A 17,545-nucleotide genomic window follows, 5' to 3' on the forward strand; every position below is an offset into this window, starting at 1 on the left:
CCTTTGTAGCTCAATGGATTCAAGTTGAGAGTCAGTTCTTGATGTTGATTTGAAATGTTCAAATTGACAAGAGGTAATTCGATTATATATGATATGATCGGTGTGATGTTTGAGATACATCAAGTAGAGGATTAATGTAAATGAGATTTACATTAAGTACCGTGAAATAGAAAAAGAGCTATGGTTTATATGTTTTATGAGGTGAAATATTAAAACTATACGTTATAAATATACTATGGTAAGTTGGTTATCATATATATTTATAATAATATTAATTATTAGATAATTGATAACTTGTAGAAATACAAGTTATTTATACTATTTTATTTAGATATTGCGGCCAAAAGAAAGGAAAGTTGCGTCAATTGTATAGAAATTAGCTAAGAAATGTGAAAATTATAAATTGACGTCAATACACCCACTGACACCATTGCGATGGTAGAAAAGAATATTTCAAGTCTGTTTTGCAGGAAATCAAGTCACCGTATGCGCTCAAGGCTCAAGATAAACTGAACAACGCATCTATGTCGCATTGCGCCCATCATTCAGGAATGAATAGACGATCAATGCAATGATGGCATATGCGACAATTGATCAAGAGGTAAGCGATCAACGCAATCTCAACCGCATGCGGTAATAAAAAATAACACCGCATGCGGGCAAACGATCGAAGATGTAAGAAACAACGCAATTGCGGAGGATTCTGACGCGTGTACAGCTGACCGTTGTTCATTTCTGACGGGATTGAATGCGTAATAGAAGGAATATTCACTCCACCTTTTCCGGAACTGCCTTAACAAGAAAGTGGGGACCACAAGGCAAAAAGTCAAAGCTGAGCCTATAAATAGCTCCGACCATTATATGCTTGAATATAGAGAAAAATGTATATACTGATCTGAGGGAGAGACTAGTTGAGCGACTAATCAGAGTAGATCCGGGAAGAATTAAGAGATAAGGCCAAGAGGTGAGTCTCCGGGCAAGAATCATTCTGATCCCCGACGTTGAAGCTCTATACGAAGGTCACCTCTACCAGACGAGCATGCTTGAGAGGGAAGCTTTTCTCTTCATTCATTCCACACATCGACAAGCAAAACCACTGTCCAGACTTGTGTTAAGATGTTGACACTTTTCTTTATTTGTTTCTATCTTTTTATCATCACTTGTATTCATCTTCTTAGTCTATCATTCACACCATGTATCAAACGCTTAATCTTAATATTGAATGTTATGATCATTTCCATTATCATTTCTCTGTTTATTTTTGTTCATCCATAATTCACTTTCTCCACGACGTTTTCTTAATCCCTTGGATAATTAGCATGAATTAAGCAAGTAATTAATTGGGTTAAGGAAATAATTATGTTTAGTCAAAGCATGCTAGACAACATCTAATGAAGATGCCATTCCGCCTATCGAGAGAGGGTTGGAAGAATGCGTTAACTAAAGCGAGAAGTACTTCTAGAGATGGAAGCAACCTTGCGTTCGCCACGTTCATCCCTGTTTCACCATAGAGATATGGGAACGCAGCCAATCACCGAGAGTTGTATGCCAAGGGAAAGCGGAACCTTAGTTATATCTTTAACGCAATTAACAAACTTGCGATGTTTGTACGAATTATTCTTTCCCCTTTCTGATTCATCCATAAAGGCTTGCCATCGCATACCACGATCCTTTGTATAAACTTCACAGTCAGTCTTGAACTCAGTATCATGTATATCATGTATCTTGTATCTTGCATCACATTAGCTTAGGTTTATTTTCATCGCACTTTATTTTATTAACGCAACTTTAGTTTATCTGCATAATTTTACTTTACCGCAATTTACTTTTCTATACAAACACACAATCTTTATTAATTGTAAAAACCCATCAGATATATCACCAATGTAACACATTAACGACAATAATCCTTGTGTTTGACCTCGGATTACTCTGAGAAACTTGCGTTGGAATTATACTTGGTTTCAGCGCAAGGAAACTTGTGACAACACATAGCATACTACAAGCATTTCATTAATAACGCATACATCTAGAAGTAGTATCGCATAAAGTGTAAATAAGCATAGCATAACATCCACACTCCATCTCCATCAATTCATGAGTCTACAAGTTTATAGCAACATGAGCTTGTATGATTCACATTTATCATTGTCCATATCCATATATGCTTAGAACATCAATTTTACCTTTGTACAAGTTTATGGCACCATTGCCGGGGATTGGTAACGATTAGTGTTGAATACGTTTGTGATATTTTGCAGGACAAATTTCTTTGTACTAGCTATTTAATGCGGAGAGTAGTCTAACGGTTTATGAGTACTAGAGTGATCCAAAAAGTCTAAGTGAAGAAGAAATATGGAAGATAATAATGAGGTACCCACAGGGAATCAAAAGGTGAACCGGCTGGTGCAAGATCCAGTTTTTCTTGCTGTTGACGGCAACATCCCTATGAGGAACTATGCGGCGCCGGATTTTTATAACTTCTCGCCAGAAATTTACAGACCTACGGTTGAGGAGAATTCAAGTTTTGAGATGAGACCAATTATGCCGCAAATGATCCAAAATGCGAGACAATTTGGAGGATTACAAGGAGAAGACCCACATGCTCATTTGACGAGCTTTGTAAAGATGTGCAGCGCATTCTTTATGCTTGGTGTGACTCAAGAAGGACTTAGATTATATCTTTTCCCGTATACACTACGGGATGAAGCAAAGAGGTGGACTCAGTCATTAGAGCCAGATGAGATTAACGCATGGGATTAGTTGGTTGAAAGGTTAATGAATAGATTCTTCCTTTCATCCGTCAATGCAAGGAGATGGAGGGATGTGTTGAACTTTGAACAGAAGGGTTACGAAACTTTGAGCACCACGTGAGTGCGTTTCAGACAATTAGTGAAGAGCTATCCGTATATCGAGATTCCCGATTGCATTATGATGGACACTTCTTACAATGGCTTAGATTAACCAATGCAAGTAGTTGTTGATGCCTCCGCAGTAGGAGGATTAATGGATAGATCGTATACAGAAGCAAAGAGCATCTTAGATCGCATTTCGCGAAGTTCAGATGAATGGTTAGATACCGGGTTTGAGGAAAGTGGTTTGGAGCAAGAAAGAGCAGAAGACGTCGTTGTACCAACTGATACAATGAGCACACTGGTGGACCAGATGACCACAATGACCTCGCTCCTTCAGATTATGACTAATCAACAAAGACATCTCTCTCAAGGTTTAGCGCAAGTCAATGCGTTGACACACGTGGCCGTAATGAATTGCGTTCACTATGGAGAGGGATATTCAGTGGAAGTCTGCCCGTGGAATCAACAATCCTTATACTCTATCTACAATGAACCGTTCGGAAACAACTACAACCCTTGTTGGCGGAATCACCCAACTTTAAGTTGGGATGGGAATCACAACCAGGGGAGCCACAGTATTCATCAGAACAATTATCAGGGTAATCGAGGCAACCCTCCGGTCGTCATTAATCTGGACTACAGCCCAGGTAATTTTCAAAGTGTACAGCACTATGACCAACAATTCTTATCTGACACCTCTTGCAGTACCTCGTCTTTGGAAATGTTATTGAAACATTATATCGAAAAAAGTGAGGCAATTAGACAATCACAAGTTTCCTCCCTTAAAGAGTTGGAGGAGCAAGTTGAATAGCTTGCGATTGAACTAAAGAATAAAGCGCATGGTACGCTGCCTAGTAGTTCGGGTGCATCGGGGCCTCGTGGTAAAGAGCAATGTCAAGCAGTGACATTGAAAAGTGGTAAAAAAACAGCCCCTGTGCCACCAATACCAGGTTCAATAACAAGACCAGTAGATTGAACCATCAACGATGACCAATCAACCATTGATGGTAGAATCACCAGTTCAGAAGTAAGTACATCTATAAGAAATGAATCTTAGCAAGACTTGAATCTAAAATCAACGCAACCTCTACTTACTAAAACACAGCAAGCATAGGACCTCAATGAACAGCCAACTAAACAAGAAGTACGGCGGGATCCTCCACCTTTCCCATCCAGGCTGAAGAAGAAAGATGATAGTAAGCAATTTCAGAGGTTTCTGGATGTCCTCCAACAACTACACATCAACATTCCCTTAATAGAAGCTTTGGAACAGATGCCGAGCTATATGAAATTTCTCAAGATATACTTGTTAACAAAAGAAAGATCGGGGAAAATGAAACAGTTACGTTAACATATGAATGCAGTGCATTGTTTCAGAACAACATCCCCACCAAAATGAAAGATCTTGGGAGTTTTGCCCTACTCAATAAGGTCGAAAATGCACTGTGTGATTTAGGGTCGATTATAAACTTAATGCCCCTATTTATCTTTAAGAAGCTAAATATCGGCAACGCAAGACCAACCATAATTACATTGTTATTGGCCGATAGATCGATAACACATCCCGAGGGAAAGATAGAGGATGTACTCGTACAAGTAGATAAGTTCATCTTCCTTGCTGACTTTATCATATTAGATTATGAAGCTAACAGAAAGGTGCCTATCATCTTGGGTCACCCATTTCTTGCAACAGGCCGAGCACTGATCGATGTACAGAAAGAAGAACTCACCATCAGGGTTGACGATCGGCAAGTGAAGTTCAACATTCTTAATGCGTTGAAATACCCAAGTGATATGGAGAATTGTCAATATGTTTTGAAATTGCAAGAAGAACCTTGCACGAACCCCTATAAGAGTTGGAGGAAGAAGATTTTGGAATCGAGCAATGTGGGAGGAGGATTGTGCCGAAATTCAAGTTCAATCAAATTTTGAAACACTCAAGTTGTCTGAACGAACATTGCAACGCACTAAGTCATCTTTGGAAGAATCACCTGTGTTAGAGTTGAAGCCGTTGCCTGTGCCCCTCAAATATGCTTACCAAGGAGGTAATAACACGCTACTGGTTATTATATCTGCCTCAATGAGTAAAGAGAAAGAGGATACACTCATTCAGATCCTGAAAAACAACGCAAAGGCTTTAGGATGGACCTTGACAGACATTCGAGGAATCGATCCCTCATATTACATGCATTGATTCATCTGAAGAAGGAAGAACGGGATTGATAGAAAAGCAACGTCGCTGGAACCTTGCCATGAGGGAGGTTGTGAAGAAGGAAATAGTGAAGTGGCTAGATGTTGGCGTCATTTACTCTATATCAGATAGCAGTTGGGTGAGCTCAGTGCAATGCGTTCCGAAGAAAGGGGGAATGACAGTCGTCACCAATGAAAAGAATGAATTAATTCCCACAAGGACAACTACGGGGTGGAGAATCTGTATGGATTATCGAATAAATTTGGCCACTAAAAAGGACCACTTTCCACTCTCGTTTATTGATCAGATGTTATACTGACATGCTGGGAATGAATTCTTCTATTTTCTTGATGGCTACTCAGGGTACAACCAAATTGCAATTGCGCCGAAGGATCAAGATAAGACAACCTTCACGTGCCAATTGGCACGTTTGCATTCCGTTGCATGCCGTTTGGACTCTGCAATGCGCTAGGTACTTTCCAACGATGTATGATGGCGATATTTTTAGATTACTTGGAGGAGTAAGCTGAGGTATTTATGGATGATTTTTTAGTCTTCGGCAATAATTATGACTCCTGTTTATCTAACCTTGAGAAAGTGTTGAAGAGATGTGTGAAAACTAATCTTGTTTTGAACTGGGAGAAATGTCATTTTATGGTTGAAGAAGGAATTGTGCTAGGTCACAAAATATCGAAGGTAGGATTGGAAGTTGATAAGGCCAAAATCGACGCAATTTCCAAGCTACCACCACCAGTGAACGTGAAAACACTTAGGAGCTTTTGGGACATGCGGGGTTTTATCGAAGATTTATTCGCAACTTCTCCCAGATCGCAAGGCCCCTAAGTGCGATCCTTGAAGCTGACCGTGAGTATGATTTTGATGATGTATGCACTGAAGCATTCCAAACATTGAAAAATGCACTTATCACCGCACCCATTCTGATTGTGCCAGATTGGATGCAGCCATTTGCGTTGATGTGTGATGCTAGCGGTTTTGTAGTGGACGCAGTTTTGAGTCAGTGTAAGAACAAGGTATTGCAACCTATCTATTGTGCGAGCAAAACGTTGAATGATGCGCAGGAGAATTATAAAACCACAGGAAAAGAAAATGCTCGTAGTGGTATTTGCACTGGAGTAATTCCGACAGTACTTAATTGGGACAAACGTTGTGGTGTATACTGATCATTCTGCGATCAAATATCTGATGACAAAGAAGGATGCGAAACCGAGGCTGATATGGTGGGTGTTGCTCCTACAAGAGTTTGACCTAGAAATTAAAGATAGGAAGGGTACCGAGAACCAAGTCGCTGATCATTTGTCAAAATTGGAAAATTGCGAGGTTCAGGAGAAAGAAAAAGACATTTAAGAAAGATTCCCTGATGAGATGCTGATGTCGGTAGGCATTAATGTTCCCTGGTATGCGGACATTGTAAACTTCATCGTTTGCGGCCAAGTACCAGAGGATTATACTTACCAGCAGAAGAAGAAGCTGAGACATGACGTCAAGTTTTATTTCTGGGACGACCCCTTTCTGTATCGACTTGGACCTGGTCATATTTTACGTCGATGTGTCCCTGAGCATGAAGTCAAGCACATTTTGGAGCTTTGTCATGAGTCCCCCTTTGGGGGACATATTGGGGGGCAGCGGACCGCCGCAAAGGTCCTACAGAGTGGCTATTTTTGGTCAACACTGTTTAAGGATGCCCATGCGCCCGTTGTGCAGTGCGATATTTGCCAGAGAACGGGGAACATGTCTAGAAGAAAGGAAATGCCTTTGACGTCAATCTTGGAGATTGAATTATTTGATGTATGGGGAATCGACTTTATGGGCCCATTTTCACAATCAGAAGGTCATTAATACATCCTGGTGGAGGTTTATTACGTATCGAAGTGGGTTGAGGCCATCAAATATGCTAAGAATGATGCGGCCACGGTGGCGAAGTTTCTCAAGTAGTATATCTTTGCCCGATATGGGACGCCACGGGCCTTAACCAACATGAGGGCTCACATTTCATCAATCGCATAATCACTAACCTGTTGATTAAATTTAACGTCAGCCATAGAGTTGCAACCGCTTATCACCCACAAACTAATGGGCAGGCAGAGATTTCTAACCGAAAGATCAAAACTATCTTGGAGAAGGTAGTCAATACCTCCAGGAAGGATTGGTCACCCAAGCTCGATGAAGCGTTGTGCGCATATAGAACTGCCTTTAAACTCTAATCGGCATGCCCCCCTGGTTTTTCGGAAAAGCTTATCATCTACCTCTCGAGTTGGAACACAAGACGATGTGGCATGCAAGAAGCTAAACTTTGATCTAGCAAGTGCGGGGAAAGTCCGGAAGTGCAACTGAATTAATGGTCGAATGACGAAGGAACGCCTACAAAAAATGCCAAGATCTATAAAGAGAGAATTAAGAAGTGGCATGACGACCGCATAAACAACCAGCCATTCGTCGAAGTTCAACAGGTATTATTGTTTAACGCACGTTTGCGATATTTTCCAGGGAAGTTGATGCCTCACTAGTCTGGGCCATTCCACATTAAGACTATCTTTCCTCATGGCGCAGTGGAACTGACAACTGAAGACGGGAACAACACATTTAAAATCAATGGTCAACAGATTGAGCCTTACTACGGGGGTGATGTGGATTGACGCATGGAGACCATTGACTTGGGCAAGCAGGATTAACTGCTTGCGAGGGATGTCATTACGGTAATTCTGAGCGACTAATCAGAGTAGATTCGGGAAGAATTAAGAGTCAAGGCCGAGAGGTGAGTCTCTGGGCAAGAATCGTTCTGATCCTCAATGTTGAAGCTCTGTACGAAGGTCACCTCTACCAGACGAGCAAGTCTGAGAGGGAAGCTCTTCTCTTCATTCATTCCACTTGCCCATAAGCAAAACCACTGTCCAGATCTATGTTAAGATGTTGACACTCTTCTTTATTTATTTCTATGTTTTTATCATCACTTGTATTCATCTTCTTAGTCTATCATTCACACCGTGTATTAGACGCTTAATCTTAGTATTGAATGTTATGATCATTTCCATTATCATTTCTTTGTCTATTTTCGTTCATCCGTAATTCACTTTCTCTACGACGTTTTCTTAATCCCTTGGATAATTAGCATGAATTAAGCAAGTAATTAATTAGGTTAAGGAAATAATTATGTTTATTCAAAGTATGCTAGACGACATCTAGTGAAGATGCCATTCCGCCTCATAATGTATAAGATCAGACCACGAAATGATTATTCTCTCTTTATAACGTCGTTACTTGAAAAGACTTACATGTTCAACCTCTGTATTAGAATAAACCAAGATATCATCAATAAAAGCTATTACAAATGTGTCAAAAAATTCCTTGAACACCTTATTCATCAGGTCCATAAATACCGTTGAAGCATTAGTTAAGCCAAAAAACATTACAATGAAGTCATAATGTCCATATTTAGAATGAAATGTTGCCTTAGGAATATTGTTGTCCTTTATCCTCAATTGATGGTATCCTGAGTATAGATTGATCTTGGAAAACACTGTCTCCTTGTAACTGACTAAATAGGTCATCAATCCTGAAGAGAGGGTACTTATTCTTGATGGTTACCTATTTTAGCTCTTTATAATCAATGCATAGGTGTAATGTGTTGAGATTGACACTTTACGACAATTGTAACATAAACATAATGGTTACCTTGTAGAAGAGACTTACATTTCACTAGGATGACCATAGAAGACTTGACCTTAATCTTGAGTGAGTTGTGAACTCTGTTTATGACGACAGTGCTTTTATCTATATGGGTGAGAGTGGCCATGGTAGTCGACTCAATAAGATTACTATTTTGGGGATTTGTAGGAACACAACTACAGAAGATGGAATTCAATTCTTCTCATTCCTTGGGAAAGTAGATAAATTGCTCCCTCAATAGCTGGTTTTAGGTCTTGAACAATGAGACTTCTACCTCTCACTGGCACGAGAGGTGTTAGTTTATAGTTGGACTATCAACTGTTCGTTCATTAGAGGAATCAATGGTACTTAAGGAGTTAGATGTAACTGCATGGATAAAACGTATTTTGAGCCAGTTGTAGTTATGAGCATTTATGAAGGATCTGGACACAGAAATAAATCTATAGTGCGAAGAGTGCAACTATCGATCTTTAGTAGAGTGCCCAATAGTTAATGAATATTGATTAACTAGAATAAAGAAATTTAATCAATTAATCTCATATCATTGGAGCTTCTATTCTTTTGGTCCATAAAGTCGCCTCGATAACTCATGAAAGGAAATACAAGAAGAATGATTTTAATTATTCAATCAATTGATAGAATAGCATATTAATGAGATTAATATGATATGGTTAATTATAGATTTGATCTATAATTAAGAGAGAAATATTTGAATAGGATTCAAATAATGAATTTTTATGAATCAGATTCATTGAGTATTAGTTAATTATAAGAGGTGGAGATAAATAAATATATGATGTTTATTTAATTAATGAACTATATACATTAAATTAGATTTAATATATATAGTTATTTATTAGGTTTTCTAATAAATCAAATAAATGTTATTTGATTAATTGAGCCCTATGGAAAAATATGGAAATACTTGGAGAAGGGGTAAACACTTCTTCATATAAATTGTTTCTTTTGCCCAAATTAAAAAACGAACTCATTTTGTGAAAACCTAGCTTCCAAATTCTCCCAAAATTCTCTCAAACACTTTCTTCTCTCCACCATTCCTCCTCCAAGGATTATAGACCACTCTTATACCCTTGGATTCCAAGAGAATATCGAGGTCTCTCTTATGGTGGTGTTCATTGTTCGTTGAAAATACGCTGTGGGGAAAAAACTTGGGATTTTCATGAAGATAAAGGGATCTACAAAGGTAAGAAAATGTTATTCTTCCCTTTTCTTCTTATTAAAAGGCATGTGGAATGTATAAACATGATTTATCCTATGTTTTGGTTCTATTCTATTCTGATTTTGTTTCATATAAAACAAAAAATCGAAATACAAGTCGTTCACAAGCTTCTGCTTGGGATTCGTTCCCTTCAATTGGTATTAGAGACAATTTTCTTGCATTTTCGATTTTTGGTTTGGTTTTTGAAACAAAATCTAGCTTAGAGGAGGGTTTGATGTTCTACATTTGGAATGTTCTAATGTCGATTTGCAATATTAGATGTTTACGATTTTTGGCACATAGATTTTGCATTTTATTTTGATTAAAATGTAAGGGCCCGGTGTTTTTGGGCATTTAATTTCTTGCTTTGAGTCTGAAAGTCCATGTCGATATAAAGAGCAATAGTTTTTGAAGAGGTTGGGGGAGAAATGGAGGCTTTCAAAGATGTTCGGAGATAGAAAATTGCAAAATTTGGGGCATTCTGCCTTGCAGCGTCGCGATGTTGCAATCACAACATTGTAACATTGCGAAGGCGAGGCAGCGTGCAACATTCGTAACATCACGATGCTGACCCTCAGCATTACGACGCTCCGAGGATCAAACAGGCTTGTGCGATGAGTGCGAGAAGCTGCTAAAGGTGGTTGCATTGAGTCTTTTGTCCTAATTTTCTTTGTAATTTAATTTATTTAATTACTTAAATTCGTATAAATTTTATATTAATTTAATTAATTAATTGCTTTCTAGGTGTCAAAGTTCGATCCAATTAATTGTTATTTAATTTAATTATGCATGAGATGTATGATTTAAGTTAGTGTTGAATGGTGTATAATGTATGCCATTTAGATTAAAATCCCACCTTGGGATAAACGTGTTCATGCATCATGTATATGTTGAGGTTGATGCCCCAAATCTCGTAGAGTTCTATAGTTTGTAATTGTATTGTACAAACATTTTATTTATGTAATAAAATATGTGATTTTTTATTTCAAAATTAGTTGCGTTAACCATAAACCAATAAACTAACAACCAAGGTTATCTTGTACCTTAAACATGTATGTAGAGACATACGGGTGGATCATATTTAAGTGATAACCTAAATGGTTTGTAGTAGATGGATAAGGCTGGATACTTTATCCTTGTGACAATACGAGTATGGCCCGCTTTGTAGATGTTACAATTGTTATAAAGTGCTATAAATAATCTGATCCTAATCATTCATGTGGAGACATATGAGTGAGGATAATCTATACAAGGAGTTTGTATAATCTATACAACGAGTATGGCCGAAGGATCTCATACCGAGAGTTCCATGAGCGTGTTCAGATCGCTCCGATCTCACTATGATCGAAATAAAAATTATATACATTCAACACATACAGTTATACAAATAAATCTAATTATCGGCATGCTCAGAACAAGATAATTAACAGGGAAAGGGTTCCATACCAGTTGGAGACTATCTTCGAACTTCAGAACCCCAACGCAACGGATCCCTCCAATAGATCTACCAACACCCGACGGAAACATCGACTGTAACAACATGATCAACACGAACACGAACGCCGCAACGGGGACGACACCACCACTAATGAGCCCCGGGTATTCTCAGAGTGAAAATCCAAAGGGTGGGCTTTGGTGAATTTGGTAGAGGATGAAGGACAAACGAGTCGTGTAGGCAATAAGCATGTGGGAAAGAAAATAGTGGTATCGTATAGCAGAAGTGCTTATCGTATAGAGGAGCTACACGATCGTGTAGGATTTGCTGAACGATTGTTTAGGAAAAGGTATATAATCGTTTAGCTAAATCGGTATACTATAGGATCGTTTAGAGAAGCTATCCGATCGTCTAGGCAATAGTGTGCGGTTGTTTAGGCACGAAGTATACGATCGTTTAGATGGAAAACGCTATCGCATAGGCTCTCAAGTGAACATTTTGAATCACCAGCGCACGCTTCACGAATTCTTTTTGGGCGAATGAACATCTACGCAAAAATGAAAACATTTTTCATTTTAACCCATCGGTTACCATAACCAACGCCGCCCACTAACCATGTACGAACATGGAAAAAATGATTTATTGTCATATAATTAATCAATTAATTAATTAATAAATATAATCATATTATATTTATATCCTATAGTTTGATATCACATATCTACTATAGTATTTTCTCCTTTACTTGATATAAATCATATTTATATCTAATTTCCTTCAAAATAATGTATCTCATACATTTAACCAATTATATCATATATAATTAACCAGTGCAATTATATCATATATAATTGAACTTCCTCTTGTCAATTTGAACATTTCAAATTAACCCAAACACTAATTCTCGACTTTATCCAAGCTACCCAGAGGACCTAATAGACTTGTTGCTCGAAGCTCCAATGATACATGAATAGCTGACTAAACTCTTTAGCCACGAGATCTACCATTTGTTAACTGTCGGTGATTCCACTAAAGACCAACAGTTGAACTCTTCTTACCACAGATATATTTCTGTGTCCATCGGGTATAACCAATCATGAGTACGATGATCCTTCATAGATGATCGTAAGTACAGTTGGCATAAATTATTATTTTGCCCCTGTAGTTACATTTCACTCCTTAAGAACCATTGATTCCTCTAATGAACAATACAACATAGTCCAACTATGTTTGAACACCTCTCGGGCCAGGAGAAAGTGTGTGGCGCCACATCGTTCAAGCACCGGAATCAGCCCTTAAGGGAGCCATCTATCTACTTACTCCTACCGCGTGGAAGGAGTGAATTCCATCTTGTGTAGCTGAGTTCCCAGCTCTTAAATTAGACAAATCTCCAAAATGGTAGGTTTGAATCGACGACCTAGCCAATCGTATCCATACAAATCAAAGGACCGCCCTCAATGGCAGGAGGCCCAACTCACTCAGAATTGAGGTCATGTTGCTTATGGTCATTCTAGTGAAGTGAAGTCTCTATCATGAACGGTGTTATATAACGAGACGTTAACACTTCGTGGTTAGGTCTTATACAAATTCTTTGTATAGGACGCCTCCGCTCGTATGTCCCCAACACGAATGATCAGGATCATACCATTTGTGACAAGTCACAACATTTGTGGCATTCCACAAAGTGGGCTGCATCCGTAACGTTACTAGGATAAGGTTTCCCTCATTTATCCATTTACTACAGACATTTTCGTTATAACTCAAGACATGGTCCACTTGTATGTCACCACCTACATGCTTGAGTCACATATAGAGAACCAAAGATTTTATGTTTATTGGTTTGTGGTAAAGCAAATAAAAAAATTAATCGAGAAAAATACAAGATGTGAAGTAAATATCATATATTAACAACACAAGTGTTTGTACATACTATTTACAAACTACAGGACACGAGACTTTAGGGCATCAACCCCAACCTGTCTCTTATACACATCTAGATGTGTATAAGAGACAGGGCTACAGCAACATGATCATCTACACGAACGGCAGCGACACGAACAGTCACGAATAAGTGAACAGCAGCGGGGACGACACCACCAAAAGGAGCCCTTGGTATTCTCGGAGTGAGAATCAAAAGTGTGATCTTTTGTGAATTTGGTAGCGGTTGGAGAAAAAACAAATTGTGTAGGCGATAAGCTAGTGGGAGAGAAAAAGCTATCGTATAACTATGTGCTTATCCTTTAGAAGAAGCTACACGATCGTGTAGGTTTTACTAAGAGAACGTTTAATAACTGGTAGACGATCATTTAGAAAATGCGGCACAATATACGATAGTTTAGAAAAGCTAAGCAATCGTTTAGGGATGGGCGTGCGATCGTTTAGGCACTGGTGTGCGATCTTTTAGGCGATGAGCGACTATCGCATAGGCTCTCAAACTATGTGATCGTTATGTTTTCACACCGATTGCGAATTTTCGAACCTTCTGCAAAATGAAACAAAATTTCATTTTATTCTTCGATAACAATATCCGACTTCAGATTCTCCCACTAATGCACGATCGATGAGAGATTTTCGACCAATTATCATATAATTAACCAATTTAATAAGTAATGAATATAATCATATTATACTCTTACCCTATAATTTGATATCATATATCTACTATAGTAATTTCTCCTTCATTTGATATAAATCATTTTTATATCTAATTTCCTCCAAAATTAATGCATTTCATACAGTTAATCAATTATATCATATATAATTAACCAGTCCAATTATATCATATATAATCGAACTCCCTCATATCAATTTGAACATTTCAAACTGACCTAAACACTGATTCTCGATTTTATCCAAGTTACCCAGAGACCTAATGGACCTGTTGCTTGAAGCTCCAACGATACGTGAATAGCTGACTAAACTCTTTAGCCACGAGATCCACCATCCGTTAACTATCAGACATTCCACTAAAGACCAACAATTGTACTCTTCTTACCATATATATATTTCCATGTCCACCAGATATAACCAATCATGAGTACGATGATCCTTCACAGATGCTCGTAAGTACAGCTGAGCCAACTTACCATTTTTCCCCTGTAGTTACATCTCACTCCTTAAGTACCACTGATTTCTCTAATGAACAATATAACATAGTCCAACTATGTGTGAACACCTCTCGGGCCAAGAGAAGATGTGTGACACCACATTGTTCAAGTTCTAGAATCAGCCCTTAAGGGAGATGTCTATCTACTTACCCCTGCCTCGGGGAAGGAGTGAATTCCATCTTGTGTAGCTGAGTTCCGAGCTCCCAAATCAGACGAATCCCCAAAATGGTAGGTTTGAATCGGTGACCTGGCCACTTGCACCCATACAAATCAAATGACCACCTTCAATGGCAGAAGTTCCCAATTCACTCAGAATTGAGGTTATGTTACCTATGTCATCCTAGTAAAGTGAAGTCTCTGTCATGAACGGTGTTACGTAACGAGACGTTAACACTTTGTGATCAAGTCTTATACAAACTCTTTGTATAGGACGCCCCCACTCGCATGTCCCCTACACGAATGATCAGGATCAGACCATCTGTGACAAGTCACAACACTTGTGACCATTTCACAAAGCGGGCCGCATCAGTAGCGTTATTAGGATAAGGTTTTCCTCTTATATCCATATACTACAGACCATTTTGGTTATCATTCAAGACATGATCTACTTGTATGTCACCACATAGATGCTTGAATCACATACAGATAACTAGAGATTTTATGTTTATTGGTTTGTGGTAAAGCAAATAAAACAATTAACCAAGCAAAAAACAAGATGTGAAGTAAATATCATATATTAACAACACAAGTGTTCGTACATACTGTTTACAAACTATAGGACACGAGACTTTAGGACATCAACCCAACAATTGTATCGTTGATTGGTTATATCCAGTGGACACAAAAATATATCTGTAGTGCAAAAAGTGCAGTTGTTAGTCTTTAGTGGAGTGTCCAACAGTTAACGGATGGTGAATAATTTAATTAAAGTATTTAATTAATTATTTACGTACTGTTGGAGATTCAAGCTACAGGTTCATGAGGTCCTTTCAGTAGCTTAACGAGATTAATGAGAATTAGTTTTTCGAATTAATTTGAATTTTTCAAATTAATTAAGGGAATTAATTATATATGATATAATTAATTAAATCTTAATTATATATATGATATAATTACTATAATGTATTTGATACATTATGATATTAAGTAATTTAAATGAGAGAATTTAAATATTTGAATATGATTCAAATATTAATTATATGAATTGGATTCATATAATTAAATTTAATATAAATGAGATTTATATTAAATATCGCTATTGAGAGAATTAAACCATAAGTTATATTGTTGGATACAATATTGAACTATGTGTTATATATTATATGTGATATTACATATAGTTATATATATGTATAATAAATTAGTTATTATATATACATATATTATATCAATTAATTCAAATTAAATATATATTTTTTTATTTATTTTGAATTAATTGGGACAGAAATAACTTCCCTCCCATTTTTTTGTCTCAACCCACGTTATCTGTGGGTAGTTTACAGTAGGGAAGTTTTAATCGTCTTCTTCCTTGATCCCACAAAGGAGTGTACTTTGTTTTTTCAATGTTTGATCTCTTCCCCTCTCTCAATTTTTCCCTTAACAAAAAAAATAAATAAATAATAATAATAATAAAATAAAATAAAATAAAAATAAAATAAAAATCATAGAGCCCACAACTCCTGTGATTCTCATCCTAGAGAACACAGAGGTTTCTTCGTGGTGGTGCTGATTTGGTTTTTGATCTGTTTGTATTTTACAGAGAAGAGAATACTGTGAACATTTCGTTGATCAAGGGTGAGTCTCCTCTTCCCTTTTCTCTTCTTATTTTCTTAAGCATGATGTATATTAATTTAAATGCATAATATTGTGTATGTTTGCTGTAAAATTTATATTCTATGAGTTTTGGGTTTAGATTCGATCCCATCTTCCGCTCAAGGATCTTCATTGGATCCTTCAATATAAATATAAGTGTTATATTTTGAATGCATGATTAAATTAGCATGTTCATGCATCTTAATATAAATGTTATATTATTTAAATGTATGGTACATTAAGCATGTTCATGCATCATGGAATATTATAATCGTTATAGTGTATATGGCACGATGGTTGATGATGCTTAATGATTGTTTAATATAAGAGTTATATTTTACAATGAAAAAGAAATTTGCATTGAGCATGACATTACTTAGATTAATATAAGCGCTATATTTTAATAAATGACACCAAATGAAAACTTATAGATTTTGTTTTTTCATTGTTTTATAACGGTTATAAAAGTAATGAAATTTGATCTAAAATCTATAATCAAGAGTTGCATGCAAACATAGGTTCAAATTAATTTTAAATGGCTTAAAATTAATTGACCTAGACTTATGTTAAACATGTTCTAATGAGATTAGAAATAGGTTAATCTTTTGATTCGTTTTAGTAGGATTAAAATGAACTCTGATTAAAAGATTAAATTTATAAAATAATTGCCCATAAGGGACTTTTGTCTAAGGAATGTTCTGTCTAGGCTGAGGTTTTTAAGCTAACGAAAATAGAACACCTCTACCTAGGAACGAACCTAGAAGTTGAATTGGGTAAATATTTTATAAGCATGAAATATGTGATCAATTTTGTTAAAGAATTTAATGAATGAAATCACATATTGTTAAATTATTTAGCATCTGCATTATATTGAGAAAATTAACAAGGATTTTGCTAAAAATTGATTAGTCGGATTTTATTAAGTTAATAAACCCATCTTTTGAAAAACACTTAGTGGGAGGAAAAACATGTATATGATATGTCGTTTCTCCACTCACGCTCTCCCTAAAAGTTCACAAACTGAGTTTCATGCTCGGTCTGGTGGTGTCTTTGGTGCACGGTTCCTTAGGAAGGTATTTGCATAGGTCAATATCAAGATGAATGGAGAAAGTGTTTATAGTAAGTAGGAGAAGGACGTGTGTCAACACATTATGAAGTCTCATTCATTGGTTTGAAAAGTCATTTCCATGCTCGACCTCGTGGCGCACTGGGAGCATCCTCCTTAGGAAGGTGTTTGCATGC

The sequence above is a fragment of the Benincasa hispida genome, chromosome 3 (genome assembly GCF_009727055.1).
Source record: "Benincasa hispida cultivar B227 chromosome 3, ASM972705v1, whole genome shotgun sequence".
Lineage (NCBI taxonomy): Eukaryota > Viridiplantae > Streptophyta > Magnoliopsida > Cucurbitales > Cucurbitaceae > Benincasa > Benincasa hispida.